The sequence below is a fragment of the Sesamum indicum genome, linkage group LG12 (genome assembly GCF_026168435.1).
Source record: "Sesamum indicum cultivar Baizhima isolate 11 linkage group LG12, ASM2616843v1, whole genome shotgun sequence".
Taxonomy (NCBI): Eukaryota; Viridiplantae; Streptophyta; class Magnoliopsida; order Lamiales; family Pedaliaceae; genus Sesamum; species Sesamum indicum.
In genome coordinates, this window is record NC_142668.1 from 5,167,831 (window position 1) to 5,185,698 (window position 17,868).

General features: G+C 32.9%; 1 long non-coding RNA gene across 46 annotated transcripts in view; it reads right to left on the reverse strand.

Annotated features, from left to right (window-relative positions):
- LOC105179975 (uncharacterized) overlaps positions 1-15,503 on the reverse strand; it is a 34,465-nt gene extending 18,962 nt beyond the window's left edge. For 29 of the 46 annotated variants that reach the window (XR_016063065.1, XR_016063064.1, XR_016063056.1 and 26 more), the window contains exons 1-20: positions 14,860-15,503; positions 13,726-13,815; positions 13,091-13,264; positions 11,623-12,037; positions 10,360-10,533; positions 10,108-10,251; positions 9,897-10,011; positions 8,742-9,156; positions 7,479-7,652; positions 7,227-7,370; positions 7,016-7,130; positions 5,861-6,275; positions 4,598-4,771; positions 4,346-4,489; positions 4,135-4,249; positions 2,981-3,394; positions 1,718-1,891; positions 1,466-1,609; positions 1,255-1,369; positions 100-514 (exon numbers count right to left, since the gene is read on the reverse strand). This is a non-coding gene — a long non-coding RNA (uncharacterized LOC105179975). Of the gene's footprint in view, positions 1-99; positions 515-1,254; positions 1,370-1,465; positions 1,610-1,717; positions 1,892-2,980; positions 3,395-4,134; positions 4,250-4,345; positions 4,490-4,597; positions 4,772-5,860; positions 6,276-7,015; positions 7,131-7,226; positions 7,371-7,478; positions 7,653-8,741; positions 9,157-9,896; positions 10,012-10,107; positions 10,252-10,359; positions 10,534-11,622; positions 12,038-13,090; positions 13,347-13,530; positions 13,622-13,725; positions 13,820-14,859 lie in introns of all 46 variants that reach the window. The other 17 variants (XR_016063061.1, XR_016063062.1, XR_016063053.1 and 14 more) reach the window with 17 other exon arrangements.
- Positions 15,504-17,868: the final 2,365 nt, after the last annotated feature.

Genomic DNA, 17,868 nt, shown 5'->3' on the forward strand with positions numbered 1-17,868 from the left:
CAAGCCACTTCCTATATTATTAATGGAAACTATTTGTTATAATCAAAATAAATTAACTAAGAGCCATCTCACTTAAACAAAAAACTACAAACCAAGTACCTTGCATGCAGTAGCGGTTATGTCTTCATCTTGCAAGCAGCAAAAATTGTTTTCCAAGCACTCAATTCTATGTGCATCAAGAGCAACAACTCGAAGTTGGCGAGTGCATGTTGCTTTTTTTTTTCTTTTTCTTTTCTGTTTTGGATATTGCTTTTTTTTTGTTTCTTTTGCTTCTTTTTTTTTTGAATATATTGCTTTTTTTCTGTTTCTTTTTCTTTTTATTTTTTTTTTTGCGGATATTCCTTTTTTTTTGTGTTTCTTTTGTTTTTCTGTTAGATATTGCTTTTTTTTCAATTTCTTTTTCTTTTTTTTTTCGCGGATATTCTTTTTTTCTTCGTTTCTTTTTTCTTCTTTGGTTGATATTGCTTTTCGTCATTTGCTTCCTTGTGCTTGTCTCCAAGGCATGTTCAGAAATCTGTTGGAAAAATACGAGAAAAGTAGAGAGGTCAGTAAGACAACGTATCACTTATAAAAAAACGTTGCTGTAGCAGAAATTGTATGGAGAAAACGAAACAGGCAAACTGCAGCATTTCACTTGATTCTGCTGCACATTTTTTGTGCACTAATTATGTAGAATGAATTTCAGCAGCAACAGTAATCAATTATGCAAAACAATCCATTTAAACATATTGAAGTCTGCAATTCATTTGCGCAAAAAAGTTGAAAATATGGAATGTGAGTTGCACGATCGATGCGTGAGGCTTAACACGTAATCTACGTTAATTCTTACTTAAGCCAGAGCTGCACAATTACATTTGTTATCTAATCCTAGTGACTTACGTATTTCCTTGGAAACAGAACTATTTTCAAGTAACACTGAAAATGCACTCCCTCATCCTCTTTCTCGTGCCCAATTTTAGGGAACCAAAAGAGCCTTAAATGAGTTCTTCCCCTTTATCCTTTGTCATTCGAAATCAAAAGATAATAGTAGACACAACTAGAATTCAAAATGTAACAACTAGAAACAAAAGCCAAAAAACAATTATTTTTAAGAGAAATCGGAAAACAGATATAAGAGGAACAGGTCTTGTTAATTCACATAATTATACACCATATGTCTGCTAAGAGTATTAAAATAGCATTCATGGTAATTGAATGAATGAGAACATAGAAAATCTTCATAAAAACGTTCACCAATAGGGGAAGGACAATTACCACATAAGTTTCTTCAGGAACTACTGTACTCCATACAATAGTTCTTTCCATGGGGTTTGACGTTGTGCAATATGTAGGCCCTTTTTCTGCAAACCTTGTGACCAGATATCCTAAGCTACGAAAGCGAAAAAATAGCTTAGGCGCCTTCAAGGCGGTGAGTGGATTCCAAAGGACGAAGCAAGAAAGAAAGACAAATAAAGAAAGATCCTACCTCCACTTGATCCCAATTCAACCACTTTTTTGTCAATTTCAGCTACAATGGATTTTAGAGTATATTTCCCCAATTTCCACTTCTGCATCTCCTTCTTATATTTTTTCATCTCAGCACCTTCGGCTTTTGAAGTAGCTTCTCTTGCTATTTTAGAATAATCATGTAGATTAAATAATGTGTCAATAAATGAAAAACATGCAAGCACATCCACATATAAACATATTCATATGTAGTTTTTGAGTAATGACTTACTTCTTTCAGTTGTTTCTTTCCTTCTATTAGACGAAGTGTCTCCTCCTTTGATAATCTCTTTGGTTTCATTGTTTCATATGCTTTGTTTTTCTCTTTTGTATAGCATCGATCTATATCTTGTCGACTCAGGATTTGACCCACAGAATCCATTGTGCACGCTTTGTCTTCACATCCCTAAGAAATATCAATACAACAATTTAAATAGGATTATATAATAAACAATGGATCAATCTACATTAATTCACACATTAATTCTTCTCTTGCTATTTTAGAAGAATCAAGTAGATTAAGTAATGTGTGATATGAATGAAAAATATGCAAGCACATCCACATATAAACATGTTCGAGTGAAACCTCCGTACTAAAAAAGCCTTAAAAGATCACTATATTGGCCGTGATGTCACCTGAAGTAATGACAAAGACAGATAAGATTAGTTCCGAAAGATCATGTTCATGCTGCACAGGTCAGCGTGACTCTAAGTTACGACAACTGAAACTGATGGACTCATGACGCGAATTGATAGCCAGTTATTAGAGTGAATAAACCAGCAAAAGAAAAGAAGAGCAAAGTAAAAGAAAATTAAGAAAGAAGACAATTAACTAGAAAAGTAGAAGACTAAAATACTGCATTTTCCCTTGCCTTCTCCCCTTTTACTGCTTCAAAAATTGAGATACCAAAATATGGAGACAAGTCAGACATAGGCCTTATGCACTGTGACAAGTACAAAGGGGACTGGCAGGACTTAAAAAACTGCTATAGTTAAGAACATTAGTTTCTGAAATAGCCTAATTGACTCCAATATTAGTTACATTTACTTCATCTATAGACACAAATACTTCAGAACTTTGATCCATCCAGAGGACACTTTATCCCAGCGTTGGCAATTTAAGTAACAGCCACAAAGATGTGGTAGAGTTCAAACATATAGTAACTACACATAGGGAACTTGTCCAATGAGGCTTCAACCATAATTTGTTGTTATAATTTGCGACTTCAAGTCTCTTTAAGCTGTACAAATCTTATAGTGAAGTAAGTTAAAACACAACTAAGCCAATTCATCGAGTAAATTGGATTTGTATCAGGTCGTTATCCCCTTCACTTTCCCACTTCAACCCACCAAACTGATGGAATCAGAGTGAAAACTCCCACAACCAACAACCATGCAAGCCACTTCCTATATTATTAATGGAAACTATTTGTTATAATCAAAATAAATTAACTAAGAGCCATCTCACTTAAACAAAAAACTACAAACCAAGTACCTTGCATGCAGTAGCGGTTATGTCTTCATCTTGCAAGCAGCAAAAATTGTTTTCCAAGCACTCAATTCTATGTGCATCAAGAGCAACAACTCGAAGTTGGCGAGTGCATGTTGCTTTTTTTTTTCTTTTTCTTTTCTGTTTTGGATATTGCTTTTTTTTTGTTTCTTTTGCTTCTTTTTTTTTTGAATATATTGCTTTTTTTCTGTTTCTTTTTCTTTTTCTTTTTTTTTTTGCGGATATTCCTTTTTTTTGTGTTTCTTTTGTTTTTCTGTTAGATATTGCTTTTTTTTCAATTTCTTTTTCTTTTTTTTTTCGCGGATATTCTTTTTTTCTTCGTTTCTTTTTTCTTCTTTTGTTGATATTGCTTTTCGTCATTTGCTTCCTTGTGCTTGTCTCCAAGGCATGTTCAGAAATCTGTTGGAAAAATACGAGAAAAGTAGAGAGGTCAGTAAGACAACGTATCACTTATAAAAAAACGTTGCTGTAGCAGAAATTGTATGGAGAAAACGAAACAGGCAAACTGCAGCATTTCACTTGATTCTGCTGCACATTTTTTGTGCACTAATTATGTAGAATGAATTTCAGCAGCAACAGTAATCAATTATGCAAAACAATCCATTTAAACATATTGAAGTCTGCAATTCATTTGCGCAAAAAAGTTGAAAATATGGAATGTGAGTTGCACGATCGATGCGTGAGGCTTAACACGTAATCTACGTTAATTCTTACTTAAGCCAGAGCTGCACAATTACATTTGTTATCTAATCCTAGTGACTTACGTATTTCCTTGGAAACAGAACTATTTTCAAGTAACACTGAAAATGCACTCCCTCATCCTCTTTCTCGTGCCCAATTTTAGGGAACCAAAAGAGCCTTAAATGAGTTCTTCCCCTTTATCCTTTGTCATTCGAAATCAAAAGATAATAGTAGACACAACTAGAATTCAAAATGTAACAACTAGAAACAAAAGCCAAAAAATAATTATTTTTAAGAGAAATCGGAAAACAGATATAAGAGGAACAGGTCTTGTTAATTCACATAATTATACACCATATGTCTGCTAAGAGTATTAAAATAGCATTCATGGTAATTGAATGAATGAGAACATAGAAAATCTTCATAAAAACGTTCACCAATAGGGGAAGGACAATTACCACATAAGTTTCTTCAGGAACTACTGTACTCCATACAATAGTTCTTTCCATGGGGTTTGACGTTGTGCAATATGTAGGCCCTTTTTCTGCAAACCTTGTGACCAGATATCCTAAGCTACGAAAGCGAAAAAATAGCTTAGGCGCCTTCAAGGCGGTGAGTGGATTCCAAAGGACGAAGCAAGAAAGAAAGACAAATAAAGAAAGATCCTACCTCCACTTGATCCCAATTCAACCACTTTTTTGTCAATTTCAGCTACAATGGATTTTAGAGTATATTTCCCCAATTTCCACTTCTGCATCTCCTTCTTATATTTTTTCATCTCAGCACCTTCGGCTTTTGAAGTAGCTTCTCTTGCTATTTTAGAATAATCATGTAGATTAAATAATGTGTCAATAAATGAAAAACATGCAAGCACATCCACATATAAACATATTCATATGTAGTTTTTGAGTAATGACTTACTTCTTTCAGTTGTTTCTTTCCTTCTATTAGACGAAGTGTCTCCTCCTTTGATAATCTCTTTGGTTTCATTGTTTCATATGCTTTGTTTTTCTCTTTTGTATAGCATCGATCTATATCTTGTCGACTCAGGATTTGACCCACAGAATCCATTGTGCACGCTTTGTCTTCACATCCCTAAGAAATATCAATACAACAATTTAAATAGGATTATATAATAAACAATGGATCAATCTACATTAATTCACACATTAATTCTTCTCTTGCTATTTTAGAAGAATCAAGTAGATTAAGTAATGTGTGATATGAATGAAAAATATGCAAGCACATCCACATATAAACATGTTCGAGTGAAACCTCCGTACTAAAAAAGCCTTAAAAGATCACTATATTGGCCGTGATGTCACCTGAAGTAATGACAAAGACAGATAAGATTAGTTCCGAAAGATCATGTTCATGCTGCACAGGTCAGCGTGACTCTAAGTTACGACAACTGAAACTGATGGACTCATGACGCGAATTGATAGCCAGTTATTAGAGTGAATAAACCAGCAAAAGAAAAGAAGAGCAAAGTAAAAGAAAATTAAGAAAGAAGACAATTAACTAGAAAAGTAGAAGACTAAAATACTGCATTTTCCCTTGCCTTCTCCCCTTTTACTGCTTCAAAAATTGAGATACCAAAATATGGAGACAAGTCAGACATAGGCCTTATGCACTGTGACAAGTACAAAGGGGAGTGGCAGGACTTAAAAAACTGCTATAGTTAAGAACATTAGTTTCTGAAATAGCCTAATTGACTCCAATATTAGTTACATTTACTTCATCTATAGACACAAATACTTCAGAACTTTGATCCATCCAGAGGACACTTTATCCCAGCGTTGGCAATTTAAGTAACAGCCACAAAGATGTGGTAGAGTTCAAACATATAGTAACTACACATAGGGAACTTGTCCAATGAGGCTTCAACCATAATTTGTTGTTATAATTTGCGACTTCAAGTCTCTTTAAGCTGTACAAATCTTATAGTGAAGTAAGTTAAAACACAACTAAGCCAATTCATCGAGTAAATTGGATTTGTATCAGGTCGTTATCCCCTTCACTTTCCCACTTCAACCCACCAAACTGATGGAATCAGAGTGAAAACTCCCACAACCAACAACCATGCAAGCCACTTCCTATATTATTAATGGAAACTATTTGTTATAATCAAAATAAATTAACTAAGAGCCATCTCACTTAAACAAAAAACTACAAACCAAGTACCTTGCATGCAGTAGCGGTTATGTCTTCATCTTGCAAGCAGCAAAAATTGTTTTCCAAGCACTCAATTCTATGTGCATCAAGAGCAACAACTCGAAGTTGGCGAGTGCATGTTGCTTTTTTTTTTCTTTTTCTTTTCTGTTTTGGATATTGCTTTTTTTTTGTTTCTTTTGCTTCTTTTTTTTTTGAATATATTGCTTTTTTTCTGTTTCTTTTTCTTTTTCTTTTTTTTTTTGCGGATATTCCTTTTTTTTTGTGTTTCTTTTGTTTTTCTGTTAGATATTGCTTTTTTTTCAATTTCTTTTTCTTTTTTTTTTCGCGGATATTCTTTTTTTCTTCGTTTCTTTTTTCTTCTTTTGTTGATATTGCTTTTCGTCATTTGCTTCCTTGTGCTTGTCTCCAAGGCATGTTCAGAAATCTGTTGGAAAAATACGAGAAAAGTAGAGAGGTCAGTAAGACAACGTATCACTTATAAAAAAACGTTGCTGTAGCAGAAATTGTATGGAGAAAACGAAACAGGCAAACTGCAGCATTTCACTTGATTCTGCTGCACATTTTTTGTGCACTAATTATGTAGAATGAATTTCAGCAGCAACAGTAATCAATTATGCAAAACAATCCATTTAAACATATTGAAGTCTGCAATTCATTTGCGCAAAAAAGTTGAAAATATGGAATGTGAGTTGCACGATCGATGCGTGAGGCTTAACACGTAATCTACGTTAATTCTTACTTAAGCCAGAGCTGCACAATTACATTTGTTATCTAATCCTAGTGACTTACGTATTTCCTTGGAAACAGAACTATTTTCAAGTAACACTGAAAATGCACTCCCTCATCCTCTTTCTCGTGCCCAATTTTAGGGAACCAAAAGAGCCTTAAATGAGTTCTTCCCCTTTATCCTTTGTCATTCGAAATCAAAAGATAATAGTAGACACAACTAGAATTCAAAATGTAACAACTAGAAACAAAAGCCAAAAAATAATTATTTTTAAGAGAAATCGGAAAACAGATATAAGAGGAACAGGTCTTGTTAATTCACATAATTATACACCATATGTCTGCTAAGAGTATTAAAATAGCATTCATGGTAATTGAATGAATGAGAACATAGAAAATCTTCATAAAAACGTTCACCAATAGGGGAAGGACAATTACCACATAAGTTTCTTCAGGAACTACTGTACTCCATACAATAGTTCTTTCCATGGGGTTTGACGTTGTGCAATATGTAGGCCCTTTTTCTGCAAACCTTGTGACCAGATATCCTAAGCTACGAAAGCGAAAAAATAGCTTAGGCGCCTTCAAGGCGGTGAGTGGATTCCAAAGGACGAAGCAAGAAAGAAAGACAAATAAAGAAAGATCCTACCTCCACTTGATCCCAATTCAACCACTTTTTTGTCAATTTCAGCTACAATGGATTTTAGAGTATATTTCCCCAATTTCCACTTCTGCATCTCCTTCTTATATTTTTTCATCTCAGCACCTTCGGCTTTTGAAGTAGCTTCTCTTGCTATTTTAGAATAATCATGTAGATTAAATAATGTGTCAATAAATGAAAAACATGCAAGCACATCCACATATAAACATATTCATATGTAGTTTTTGAGTAATGACTTACTTCTTTCAGTTGTTTCTTTCCTTCTATTAGACGAAGTGTCTCCTCCTTTGATAATCTCTTTGGTTTCATTGTTTCATATGCTTTGTTTTTCTCTTTTGTATAGCATCGATCTATATCTTGTCGACTCAGGATTTGACCCACAGAATCCATTGTGCACGCTTTGTCTTCACATCCCTAAGAAATATCAATACAACAATTTAAATAGGATTATATAATAAACAATGGATCAATCTACATTAATTCACACATTAATTCTTCTCTTGCTATTTTAGAAGAATCAAGTAGATTAAGTAATGTGTGATATGAATGAAAAATATGCAAGCACATCCACATATAAACATGTTCGAGTGAAACCTCCGTACTAAAAAAGCCTTAAAAGATCACTATATTGGCCGTGATGTCACCTGAAGTAATGACAAAGACAGATAAGATTAGTTCCGAAAGATCATGTTCATGCTGCACAGGTCAGCGTGACTCTAAGTTACGACAACTGAAACTGATGGACTCATGACGCGAATTGATAGCCAGTTATTAGAGTGAATAAACCAGCAAAAGAAAAGAAGAGCAAAGTAAAAGAAAATTAAGAAAGAAGACAATTAACTAGAAAAGTAGAAGACTAAAATACTGCATTTTCCCTTGCCTTCTCCCCTTTTACTGCTTCAAAAATTGAGATACCAAAATATGGAGACAAGTCAGACATAGGCCTTATGCACTGTGACAAGTACAAAGGGGACTGGCAGGACTTAAAAAACTGCTATAGTTAAGAACATTAGTTTCTGAAATAGCCTAATTGACTCCAATATTAGTTACATTTACTTCATCTATAGACACAAATACTTCAGAACTTTGATCCATCCAGAGGACACTTTATCCCAGCGTTGGCAATTTAAGTAACAGCCACAAAGATGTGGTAGAGTTCAAACATATAGTAACTACACATAGGGAACTTGTCCAATGAGGCTTCAACCATAATTTGTTGTTATAATTTGCGACTTCAAGTCTCTTTAAGCTGTACAAATCTTATAGTGAAGTAAGTTAAAACACAACTAAGCCAATTCATCGAGTAAATTGGATTTGTATCAGGTCGTTATCCCCTTCACTTTCCCACTTCAACCCACCAAACTGATGGAATCAGAGTGAAAACTCCCACAACCAACAACCATGCAAGCCACTTCCTATATTATTAATGGAAACTATTTGTTATAATCAAAATAAATTAACTAAGAGCCATCTCACTTAAACAAAAAACTACAAACCAAGTACCTTGCATGCAGTAGCGGTTATGTCTTCATCTTGCAAGCAGCAAAAATTGTTTTCCAAGCACTCAATTCTATGTGCATCAAGAGCAACAACTCGAAGTTGGCGAGTGCATGTTGCTTTTTTTTTTCTTTTTCTTTTCTGTTTTGGATATTGCTTTTTTTTTGTTTCTTTTGCTTCTTTTTTTTTTGAATATATTGCTTTTTTTCTGTTTCTTTTTCTTTTTCTTTTTTTTTTTGCGGATATTCCTTTTTTTTTGTGTTTCTTTTGTTTTTCTGTTAGATATTGCTTTTTTTTCAATTTCTTTTTCTTTTTTTTTTCGCGGATATTCTTTTTTTCTTCGTTTCTTTTTTCTTCTTTTGTTGATATTGCTTTTCGTCATTTGCTTCCTTGTGCTTGTCTCCAAGGCATGTTCAGAAATCTGTTGGAAAAATACGAGAAAAGTAGAGAGGTCAGTAAGACAACGTATCACTTATAAAAAAACGTTGCTGTAGCAGAAATTGTATGGAGAAAACGAAACAGGCAAACTGCAGCATTTCACTTGATTCTGCTGCACATTTTTTGTGCACTAATTATGTAGAATGAATTTCAGCAGCAACAGTAATCAATTATGCAAAACAATCCATTTAAACATATTGAAGTCTGCAATTCATTTGCGCAAAAAAGTTGAAAATATGGAATGTGAGTTGCACGATCGATGCGTGAGGCTTAACACGTAATCTACGTTAATTCTTACTTAAGCCAGAGCTGCACAATTACATTTGTTATCTAATCCTAGTGACTTACGTATTTCCTTGGAAACAGAACTATTTTCAAGTAACACTGAAAATGCACTCCCTCATCCTCTTTCTCGTGCCCAATTTTAGGGAACCAAAAGAGCCTTAAATGAGTTCTTCCCCTTTATCCTTTGTCATTCGAAATCAAAAGATAATAGTAGACACAACTAGAATTCAAAATGTAACAACTAGAAACAAAAGCCAAAAAATAATTATTTTTAAGAGAAATCGGAAAACAGATATAAGAGGAACAGGTCTTGTTAATTCACATAATTATACACCATATGTCTGCTAAGAGTATTAAAATAGCATTCATGGTAATTGAATGAATGAGAACATAGAAAATCTTCATAAAAACGTTCACCAATAGGGGAAGGACAATTACCACATAAGTTTCTTCAGGAACTACTGTACTCCATACAATAGTTCTTTCCATGGGGTTTGACGTTGTGCAATATGTAGGCCCTTTTTCTGCAAACCTTGTGACCAGATATCCTAAGCTACGAAAGCGAAAAAATAGCTTAGGCGCCTTCAAGGCGGTGAGTGGATTCCAAAGGACGAAGCAAGAAAGAAAGACAAATAAAGAAAGATCCTACCTCCACTTGATCCCAATTCAACCACTTTTTTGTCAATTTCAGCTACAATGGATTTTAGAGTATATTTCCCCAATTTCCACTTCTGCATCTCCTTCTTATATTTTTTCATCTCAGCACCTTCGGCTTTTGAAGTAGCTTCTCTTGCTATTTTAGAATAATCATGTAGATTAAATAATGTGTCAATAAATGAAAAACATGCAAGCACATCCACATATAAACATATTCATATGTAGTTTTTGAGTAATGACTTACTTCTTTCAGTTGTTTCTTTCCTTCTATTAGACGAAGTGTCTCCTCCTTTGATAATCTCTTTGGTTTCATTGTTTCATATGCTTTGTTTTTCTCTTTTGTATAGCATCGATCTACATCTTGTCGACTCAGGATTTGACCCACAGAATCCATTGTGCACGCTTTGTCTTCACATCCCTAAGAAATATCAATACAACAATTTAAATAGGATTATATAATAAACAATGGATCAATCTACATTAATTCACACATTAATTCTTCTCTTGCTATTTTAGAAGAATCAAGTAGATTAAGTAATGTGTGATATGAATGAAAAATATGCAAGCACATCCACATATAAACATGTTCGAGTGAAACCTCCGTACTAAAAAAGCCTTAAAAGATCACTATATTGGCCGTGATGTCACCTGAAGTAATGACAAAGACAGATAAGATTAGTTCCGAAAGATCATGTTCATGCTGCACAGGTCAGCGTGACTCTAAGTTACGACAACTGAAACTGATGGACTCATGACGCGAATTGATAGCCAGTTATTAGAGTGAATAAACCAGCAAAAGAAAAGAAGAGCAAAGTAAAAGAAAATTAAGAAAGAAGACAATTAACTAGAAAAGTAGAAGACTAAAATACTGCATTTTCCCTTGCCTTCTCCCCTTTTACTGCTTCAAAAATTGAGATACCAAAATATGGAGACAAGTCAGACATAGGCCTTATGCACTGTGACAAGTACAAAGGGGAGTGGCAGGACTTAAAAAACTGCTATAGTTAAGAACATTAGTTTCTGAAATAGCCTAATTGACTCCAATATTAGTTACATTTACTTCATCTATAGACACAAATACTTCAGAACTTTGATCCATCCAGAGGACACTTTATCCCAGCGTTGGCAATTTAAGTAACAGCCACAAAGATGTGGTAGAGTTCAAACATAAAGTAACTACACATAGGGAACTTGTCCAATGAGGCTTCAACCATAATTTGTTGTTATAATTTGCGACTTCAAGTCTCTTTAAGCTGTACAAATCTTATAGTGAAGTAAGTTAAAACACAACTAAGCCAATTCATCGAGTAAATTGGATTTGTATCAGGTCGTTATCCCCTTCACTTTCCCACTTCAACCCACCAAACTGATGGAATCAGAGTGAAAACTCCCACAACCAACAACCATGCAAGCCACTTCCTATATTATTAATGGAAACTATTTGTTATAATCAAAATAAATTAACTAAGAGCCATCTCACTTAAACAAAAAACTACAAACCAAGTACCTTGCATGCAGTAGCGGTTATGTCTTCATCTTGCAAGCAGCAAAAATTGTTTTCCAAGCACTCAATTCTATGTGCATCAAGAGCAACAACTCGAAGTTGGCGAGTGCATGTTGCTTTTTTTTTTCTTTTTCTTTTCTGTTTTGGATATTGCTTTTTTTTTGTTTCTTTTGCTTCTTTTTTTTTTGAATATATTGCTTTTTTTCTGTTTCTTTTTCTTTTTCTTTTTTTTTTTGCGGATATTCCTTTTTTTTTGTGTTTCTTTTGTTTTTCTGTTAGATATTGCTTTTTTTTCAATTTCTTTTTCTTTTTTTTTTCGCGGATATTCTTTTTTTCTTCGTTTCTTTTTTCTTCTTTTGTTGATATTGCTTTTCGTCATTTGCTTCCTTGTGCTTGTCTCCAAGGCATGTTCAGAAATCTGTTGGAAAAATACGAGAAAAGTAGAGAGGTCAGTAAGACAACGTATCACTTATAAAAAAACGTTGCTGTAGCAGAAATTGTATGGAGAAAACGAAACAGGCAAACTGCAGCATTTCACTTGATTCTGCTGCACATTTTTTGTGCACTAATTATGTAGAATGAATTTCAGCAGCAACAGTAATCAATTATGCAAAACAATCCATTTAAACATATTGAAGTCTGCAATTCATTTGCGCAAAAAAGTTGAAAATATGGAATGTGAGTTGCACGATCGATGCGTGAGGCTTAACACGTAATCTACGTTAATTCTTACTTAAGCCAGAGCTGCACAATTACATTTGTTATCTAATCCTAGTGACTTACGTATTTCCTTGGAAACAGAACTATTTTCAAGTAACACTGAAAATGCACTCCCTCATCCTCTTTCTCGTGCCCAATTTTAGGGAACCAAAAGAGCCTTAAATGAGTTCTTCCCCTTTATCCTTTGTCATTCGAAATCAAAAGATAATAGTAGACACAACTAGAATTCAAAATGTAACAACTAGAAACAAAAGCCAAAAAACAATTATTTTTAAGAGAAATCGGAAAACAGATATAAGAGGAACAGGTCTTGTTAATTCACATAATTATACACCATATGTCTGCAAAGTGGTATTAAAATAGCATGCATGGTAATTGAATGAATGAGAACATAGAAAACTTTCATAAAAACGTTCACCAATAGAGAATACATAATCACAGAGAAAGAACCTAAACATTCACGGCCAACGTTAAAGCCTAAGCCCATTTAAACATGAAAGATTCTATTGTATGGAACTTTTTCTTAAGATATTGAAAGATGCCAGCCAGCACTACGGATATGTTTTTTCTTGAGTTGCCACTGGCCACAATAAAGAAATTAACATTAAAATAGTAATTTTTCATGACAAAATTCATAACAGACAATTAGCAATCTTTTTTTACTAATCATGAAAACTTGCATTTGAGCAAAAACATGACGAGCCAAACAACTCTTATAGCTGAAGTATGCAGTTTTTGAGTAATGACTTACTTCTTTCAGTTGTTTCTTTTCTTCCGTTAGACGAAGTATCTCCTCCTTTGATATTCTCTTTGGTTTCACTGTTTCATATGCTTTCTTTTTCTCTTTTGTATAGCATCTATTTTTATCTTGTCGACTCAGGATTTGACCCACATAATCCATTGTGCAGGCTTTGTCTTCACTTGCCTAAGAAATCATCATGAATACAGCACTATGCAGATTAAGTTACTGGTTTCTTCCGAAGAGGTTTTTGCAATAAATCGCAATGCTACAAACAAAAATATTAAAAAAAAATTCTTGATAAGTTACATGAACCTAAAGCAATAAGGACAAGTGCCACATAAGGTGAAACCGTAGCATGGTAGCATTACCACATTGGAAAATAAAGAGGATCCTAAGTGGATGAAAAAAGTTGAGAAATTTCTCAAGTTTTAAATATTTACAAGACTAACCATGCAAGAAGAGACCCTACTCCATATACAGCTATTAGTAGAGCTCATTATTTCATCAAGACGCTTGATGTTAACCACTTTGCCTGTATAACTTGGCGCAATAATGGGAGGAATGTCGAACATCAAAAACTTTGAAACATGATGAAGCAAATAACTTCATGCAGCTATAAGTACATGAATGTCAAAGAAACGCACCATATCTATCACGGAAAGCATCCCCTATGAACTTTGATGGAAGAACATTAGCTCCTTCGCACACCAATTCTTGAAACTCTTGGTTTGGTTCTACCTTGTAGTAAAATATGTTGAAATAAATTCATATTCTCAAACCAGGACTAGCAACTGGGTAACTTAGTCACCACCTCATTGGAGTAAGTGGTTGACTCAGTGCCAAGAAACTGTTTAGATAGCATATCAACTGTTGATACACACACAAACACATGAACATATATATATATATATATGATTCCATGTGTGTCTTTTACCGGTAAAACAAATAAATATATCATACAACTGCAAATAAGATAAAAAGAGTGAAAGAGATACACAGCAAAATCCCCTTCCCCGCACACCATTCTTCCAACCACAAATAGATAGATGCATACACCCTTACATATCCCTGAAACAGTTGTCTATTTCCACTGAATTTTTCTATAGAGTATTTGCAGCAAATTCAAAGAATTAGACGAATTTCCTTCAAAAGAAAAGATATCTTGTTTGACGTGGGTAGAAAGAGAATCATGGTAATATTCCCTTAAAGAAGCACTCTATTTACAACTCTCAACTTTCCTCTAAAACTCCTCCATGTCGAAATCCACCATCAAATGACTGTCCTCCCATCAACAAGAAAATGCACTAGCAGTAAGCAAATTGTTTTAAGCATCCTACTTCAAGACCAGATTGGTCCTTGAATTCACATTAATATTTAATGGTGAAATAATGAAATCGGATAGCTCTCAGTACTGCAAACCACATATGAGTTTTGATCTTGTCACTGATGGACATGAGATTCGCTATCTAGAAATTGGAAGCAACTAAGATGATTAAGCTAATTGGAGACAGACAGAAAAGGATAAACACGTTATTCATGACACCAAAAACTTGCGGGATGCAATGTCATAACATATAGCATAGTTCCTCCAAACAAGCCAATTAATCAAGAAAGACAAGGAAAAGAACTGCAATGATGATTTCATTTATAGGTAGATTGGAGGAACCCTCTTCACCAAAAACACCAAAAATTCAAGAAGTGAAATGAAGAAACCCTCTTCACAAAAAATTCAAGAAATGAAATGAAAGGAACAGAATAGTGCTTTTGAGTATTTTTACCAGCGATTTTTTTCTTTCTCGCATTTTGCTGTGTTGTAGCCAACCTCCGCCGTTGCTTCTCCTGCCGGTGGTGCCCTACAAACGGGCACCAGCAGGCATAGTCATGTTCGCCTCCTTGACTCCGCCATCCTCGGCGTACTCCACCGAGGCTCTTTCACCAGACTAGGCATGCAGATCGGTGAATAAAAGCTTTTCTTGATTTTCTTTCCTCTGTTTTTCTGGGTGAGAAGAGGACCGAGGAAAGGGGGCGAAAACATGTCAATGCGCTAATTTTGAGGGTTTTTCAAGATTGAAAATAACACTAACCCAGTTAACTATATTTATACTAATTTAATCAAAACCCCAAAGAATTAACAAAAAAAGCAAAATAGATAACCAAAACCCCAAATAATCATGTGGGTTTTAACTGGATGGGTTGCTAAATAATTCTGGTACTAGTTCCACAACCTCAACCTGCTAAAATCTGTAGAATCCGTATGGTTTTAAGTTTGAAGAATGATGTTATGTGTGTTAACAGTAGCAATTTGAGAGAGTACGAAATTGAGAGCCTCAGGTGGGAGGAGGAACAAAGGTTTTTGTTGCTTGTTGGGTTTCTGAAGTGACGGAATGTAAAGCAATGCACAGCACAGCATTTCTCTCTCTTCCTCTCCCTTATATTTTATTATCCCATCTCTACTCCTACCAATAATTCCTTGTATTTTTAAGGAATAATCCTTCTACTCTATACTAATTACTTTTTTAATGTTATCAATTTTATTTTTTTATATCAATTACTTTTTTAATGTTATCAATTTTATTTTTTTATATCATTAAATTTATTATTTTATATGGAGTGTATTATAATTCAATATATTTATTTAATTATCAATGTGTTAGTGATGACAATATTTTATATGGAGTGTATTATAAAATACAATAATGAAAAACCAATTATTTTGTTCTTTTTTTTCAAAAAATAAAATGAGTGAAAAGTCAATTAATTGACTAGTTAAAGAAATTAAATAGCATATTCATATCCAAAGTTTTTAATATAATTTATAGTAATAAATAAATGCTGTAACGAGCTGAGTCCAATTTGTTGATAGGGCTCAGCCCATATTGAATCTGACACTGTTGTTGGGCTTTGTATGCTATTATACTGGGTCGACTTTGATAGGACTCAGCCACATCTTCAAAATTAACAAGTACTAATATAACGTGACACACTCAAATTCATGTGCACAATGAATTTTAAATTTAAAAAACTAATTATTATTTTAAAAATATGTTAATTAGATAAATAAATTATTAAAAATATTTAAGAAAGGTATGAGAGAGAAAATATTAAAAAAGAAGAAAAAGGTATGTGGAAGTTGAGGATAGAGGGGAAAATATTAATAAAATATTCAAAAATTGAAAAAATTGACATACCATAAAAATTGAAGTCACCAAATAGGATGCTTTTCAATTACATAAAAGGTATAGATTTTTATTTAAAATAACGAAGAATTGTGTTTTTGTAAGGATATAGACAGATATTTAATATTATTATCCTTTTTATGGTTATGGTAAATTTCATTAATGTATTATAAGTTGTACAAAAACAACACTGAGGGCAAGCCTTCAAATAGCTAAACAAGAACACTAAAACATGGTCGTATTTTGATAATTGCTTATAATTTTTAACTTTTAATCGCAATAATTATTTTTTTATCTACTTATCGTCATGCCCGTTAAGTAATATTTTTTATTTCCTTCAGTAATGGTACAAATAATGTTAGTTTTGGAATTTAACTACAATCTGCATTTGTATAATTTATTATGTAAACAAACATTATAACAATTCTTTCTAAAAATAATTTTTTAAAAATTAATTATATCTGAATCCATTATATAACGGATGGGTCAAACTGAGTTCCAAATATTTAATATACAACAGTCATCACAAACAAAAATCTTGCATATCATTCCATGTTTACGGTTAGAAAATGAATAGAAGTAGCAATTTTGTGGTAAATAATTTTGTAGGAACCAATATTTCTAATAGTTTTTTATAACTATTTACCATTTTTCTTGAATATTCTGAACGAATTTTCTAAGCAATAAACTAAATAAAACTAAATAAATTTTCATTAAGTGATAAATTAATACTATCAAAAATAAAAAGTTGCAAAAGATTTGGCTTCCATCGAATTTTATACATAATTGAGAGACTATTATAATATAACATCTAAGTCACAATCCAACTAATAATTTGATTTTAACATAAATTAACTAATTACAAAATTATTACACATAATTTAGTAATCAATTATTATATGAAAAAGGTATAATTGTCATTATAAAAAAAGCAAGAAACATAAAACATGATAAATAGATTATTCTATTAAAATTCTATCTGAATTCAACTATATGGGAAAAATATAAAACACAGCACATAGATAGGAAACTTCAATATACAAAGCACACTAAGTGCTCTTATTATACTATATTCTATTATATAATATTATATTATATCATACTATAACAAAAGTGTAAACTCCACCTATATATATTTCAATTAGGAAAAGGCAGTTATACCTTTTATCGACTCCAACCAAGTGCCCTTTATTATATTATATTATCACCTACATTTTATTTTAACGAGGAAAAGACATTTATACTTATAAGACTATTTTAAATAATAAAAAAATATACATTATTACATTTGTATAGTTCATTGCATTTTTTTTAAATTATTACACTTTTAGTATTATGATTGTTTGGACTTTACTATGTTGTTAAAAATTAATTTTATATAATTAATGTATATAAAATCAAATTAAACAAAAAATAAAAAGGAGTCGTGGTTTCAATCAACGACAGGGCCTTTTTTTTGAAAAAAAATTATATTTTATAAATTTTTTATAATAAAAAAATAATTAACACAAATACTATTTGTCCATATATAGTTGATAAAAAAACTTGTCCATGCTTGTCAAAGACCTCCTCTACCTTGCCCTACTGTATGCAACATAGATATCAATTTCT